Source organism: Aegilops tauschii, chromosome 7, assembly GCF_002575655.3.
Source record: "Aegilops tauschii subsp. strangulata cultivar AL8/78 chromosome 7, Aet v6.0, whole genome shotgun sequence".
In the NCBI taxonomy this organism is placed as follows: domain Eukaryota; kingdom Viridiplantae; phylum Streptophyta; class Magnoliopsida; order Poales; family Poaceae; genus Aegilops; species Aegilops tauschii.
The window spans coordinates 319,806,590-319,811,193 of record NC_053041.3 but is presented as its reverse complement, the minus strand read 5'-3'; the positions used below and the strand labels follow the sequence as shown (position 1 = coordinate 319,811,193).

The window sequence follows — 4,604 nt, the reverse complement described above, 5'->3', positions numbered from 1 at the left end:
GCTACCATGCTCTTTCCTAGACTCCAGGTTGGTGCATCAAAGGAAAACTCTATGGGCCCAGTGACTGGCATGAACGTCCTTCCTGGAACTTGAACTTGAATCATCCAACGCTCCTCTTCTGGTAGTGTGGCGTTGTACGTCCTGGTGAAGCTTGGTATTCCAATGTTCAGGTACTTAGTGACTTCCTTCAAGTGTCGTCCAAAAGGTGTATCCTCATCCGGTTGCGCGAACTTGTTCCTTGCATCCGCCATCCTAAAAGAGTGGAAGAAAGGAAAGGAGTCAGAAATGAGAAGAGAGTAGTGATCTAGGGCTTTAGCTTAGTGGTCGTGTCCTACAGTCAGCGTGTGCTCTGATACCATCTTTGTAGCGACCAGACCTCAAACAGTCTAGTCTCTGTGCATCAGTCTCATCCCTGGATCGGTAATGCTGACACGCACAGTACTTGAAGGATTTATAACAGAGTAGCAATCACACACTTATTACATCGAATAGTCTCAAGAGAGAACTTATTACAATAAATATGGCTTAAGGCCATCTAAATACGATAACAACGGAAGGCTTGGAAGATAAAGTGAGTCCATCAACTCCAACGGCATCACTGAGTATAAGACCACGACCTAAGGCTCCTTACTCGTCGTCTGAAAAGTCTGTAACATGAACGTTGCCGCCCGAAAACGGGTCAGCACATGGAATATGCTGGCAAAGTAACACATAGAGAGTAATGAACAGAATAATGATATCACTACATGCACATATGGCTGGTGGAAAGCTCTATGGTTACAGTTTGCGAAAAGCCAATTTTTCCCTACAACAAAGGAATAAATTTTATTTAACTATCATGGTGGTTGTTAAACATTAAGAAGGTACCTCCAACTCAATCCCAATTAAGAACGTGATTAACCCAATCAAATTAAATTAAGTAACATGATGATGAGATTCACATGATAATCCAAGAACTAGATACTCAAGATGTCCATAACCGGGGACACGGCTAACCATGATTAGTTTGTACACTCTGCAGAGGTTTGCGCACTTTTCCCCACAAGACTCGATCTCCTCCGTTTGATTTCTCGCACTACATGGTGTTTGAAAAACGGATGACCGAGACACAGTCTTTCAGAAACAACAACTCTTTACTCCGGGTGGACAGTTACACCTACTTTCCCCTACATCTGCTAGCCCACCTCTTCAAGAGGTCATGTAACCTACTCAACTATGCTAGAGCCCATAATAGCTTGTGGCTACACACGGAAGTTTCTAGCATGAATAATCTCATGATCCCTTTGAGCCTGGGTGGCGGTCCATAGAAATAATCTCACGGGTACTCCAGGATATCCAAAAATACAGGCAACATTGGGTTCCCCAGGTGCCTCAATCCACCCAGATGTGTGTTAAAGTAGCCACCTTAAGTTAACCATTAATTAACATCCTCACATCTGTCATGGAAATTCACTCAAACCCAATCCACGTCTACGAGCAAACGTAGAAGTAACTCCCAAAGGTTTGATAATAAACAGGGCAATAGGTACTACCTCATCTACTTCCCAAAACCCACATATTAAATAGTCCCTAACCATGCAATAGTTTGAGGGTTGATCTAATGCAATAAAACTGGGTGGTAAAGAGGTATGATCAAAGTGTTACTTGCCTTGCTGATGATCCGTGAAACCTAGAGACTCGTAGTAGCACGCTTCGCACTCCGGGTACTCTATCGCAAACAAACAATACATACATAAGCAATCAAGCAAGGGTGCACGGGTAAAACTCAAAATAAGAGATCTAACCAGAAAGTTCAACTTAAGAACTCCGGTTTGCAAAAAGAATCAAATCGAACGAAGCAACGAAACTCAAACGGCGAAAGAAACAATCTCCGTTTACTAATCTGGACCTAAGTCAAATTTTACAGTAGCAAATACTTGTTTAAGTTGGTTAAACGGAAAGAGGGTTTCGAGACGAAACTCTAGGCGCTTGAATCGCCTGATTCCGATAAACGAGCGAAAAGTTAAACTAAAACGAAAAACAGATCGGAAATCGCGATCGAAATAATCGCCAAAATTCCGAGAAAAAGAAAAACTGACGAACAGGCTAATGAACGAACGTTCGCTGTCTGCGGCTAAACGACGAAAACCGTTCATTAAAAACGAACGTACGAACAGGCGTTCGCTAAATAAACTAAACCCAAAAAATAAAACCGCGGTTTTTTTTAAAAACCGGGCGGTTTTTCTGAAGAAAACCGTCGGCGGCGGGGCGGCTACCTCCGGCGAGGTCCGGCGGGCGGGGCGGCGGTCGACGAGGCGGCGGCGGTTGGGACGGGCGGCGGGGCGCGGCGTCGGCGGCGGCGGCGGGATCCGGCGGCGGCGCTAGGGTTTGGCGGGGCTGGGGCGGCTCGGGCTGGGGCTGCTCGGGCGCCTCGGGCTTTAAAGGCCCAGCCGGGTCGGTGTCCCAGGCGGACACGGCCCGGTTAGGTCGGTTCGTTTTTTTTAATAATTTCATGCAGAAAAACAATTAAAAGAAATACTAAACGGACTTCAAAAATCTCCAAATAAACTTTCTCCGTCCTCTAAAAACAAGCCGGACAAGATGAACATTTATTTGGGCCTAAAATGCAATTTTAAAAAAACGCATATTATTCCTAATTTCAAATAAAATAGCGATAAAATTCGAAATAAAATCTTATTTGATTTTATTATTAAATCCTCAATATTTCTTTATTTTGGGAAAGTCATTTTATTCCCTCTCTCTTATTTTTTTATTGAAATAATTGAAGATAAAATAAATAAAATCAAATGATCCTATTTTCAAAATTTGAGAAAACCCAAATATGAAAATAACGAAATCCCAATTCTCTCCGTGGGTCCTTGAGTTGCGTAGAATTTCTAGGATCTATCACAAATAAAAATATGATATGCAATAATGATCTATTGTATAACATTCAAAATTGAAAATTTGGGATGTTACACAAGCCAATGCATCATCTCACAACATGACTTGTGTGCAAATATCTCCTAGCCACTATCAACACCACTGCATCCCTGCGATCCATTAAAATACTCTAACACGACATAGAGCATGCAATCAAAAAGGCTAATATGAATTAAGATTAACATTAACTCTGGCGCGTACCTCCGCCGCTTCAAATGTTCATCAGTGTGATTGTATTTGTCACTCAATAAATCCATGTATCGTATCATCATTGTGCCTGTCGTAAGAAAAAGAAACAAATCAATCATAAATAAATATTACATGGGCAAGCAGTACACAACACAATCTCTCTCTCCACATCTCTCATCTGCACAGCAGAAACGAACTGCATCAGCAACATCAGCAGATAGAATAAACAAATCTTATCTCATCTCTCTTCTCACAGCTATCCGCCTCTCTCTCTCTATGTATATCCCTCAGTAGCGCATCTGCAAGAACTTGCTGCTCCATCTAATAGAAGCGCAGCACTGACAACAATAGCAGCCGCCTTCATCGGCTCCACAACGCGCACCAGGGCGGTTGCTCGCCTCGGCTGCATCCTTTCCTTCCCAGTGCATCCTTTCCCCCACAACGGCGACCTCTCTTCTTCCCCAGACAGCACCCGCTTTCTCCACCACGATGTTGCAGAAAAAGAGATGGGCATGGCATAGATCAGAGAAAATTAGCCTCGATAGAGGATAGAGCTCCGTCCAGGTTGCCGTTACCCAATGTCAAGAACTCAAGATCGTCTGTCCAAATCTGTTCAAGTTTACAATATTAGATGGGAATTGGGAGATGCTTGCTTGAAAGTTTACACACAAAGATTAAATCAATCAATACTCACACTGGGATCTCACGTCCCCTAGTGTTGTGCGGATGGACCTGGCAGGACAGAGAAAAAGAGGAGAAGAGCTGGAGGTGGAGCGGGAGCAATGCTATCCATTGGAGGGCGCCGAGTAGTGGAGGCCAACGACGCGACGTAGTGGAGGTGCCGGCAACGGCGAGCGGGGTGACCATGCCAAGAGGGTTGGGGCGATGGGAAATCGACCCGCGGCGGGCTGCTGGAGGCCGACTGGTGGTCGCACGCGTGCGGGCTCGGCGGTGAGGAGAGGACAACGCTGTCCAGGCATGTCCATTGTCGTGTTCCAGGGCTCGGCTCCCTCGACCCTGCGGCGGGTTGCTGCAATCCGCTTTGTGAGGATGACACTGTCGGGGACTGCCCATGGTCGAGTTCCATGGCTCAGCTCGCATCCCCGTCCACCTGTTCCCCGCTTGGAGAAGAAGCCAACCTGGTACAGCCGGCCGAAACATAGTTCGAATCCCATCGAATCGAGCGATCGAAAAGAGACCTGCCCATGATTGTCCTGTAATTAAATCGATTGTAATGAAGCAGAGGAGTATTTCCTTTCTGTTTTTCTTATTTATAATGCACACTCCCCAAATTAGTACCACCTCACGTATATGTTTTAAATTAAAACCGAAAGCGTAAACTTAGGGAAAGAAGCGTATTGTGATGGTGAACCCGACAAAGTTAATCCGTGCTTTATTATTACTAGCACATATGCCCGCGCGTTGCAACGGGGTAATAAAGATTGACATTATTTTACTGGAAAACTCAATTAGAATACCTGTATGAATTTCAT

At 44.7% G+C, this 4,604-nt stretch overlaps 1 long non-coding RNA gene across 1 annotated transcript; it reads right to left on the bottom strand.

Annotated features, from left to right (window-relative positions):
• Positions 1–335: 335 nt before the first annotated feature.
• On the bottom strand, positions 336–4,300 carry LOC141026528 (uncharacterized). Its single transcript, XR_012188753.1, has 4 exons — positions 3,806–4,300; positions 3,124–3,720; positions 1,649–1,708; positions 336–647 (listed from the first exon to the last, which is right to left on the bottom strand). It is a non-coding gene; the product is annotated as an uncharacterized lncRNA (long non-coding RNA).
• Between the last annotated feature and the right edge of the window lie 304 nt (positions 4,301–4,604).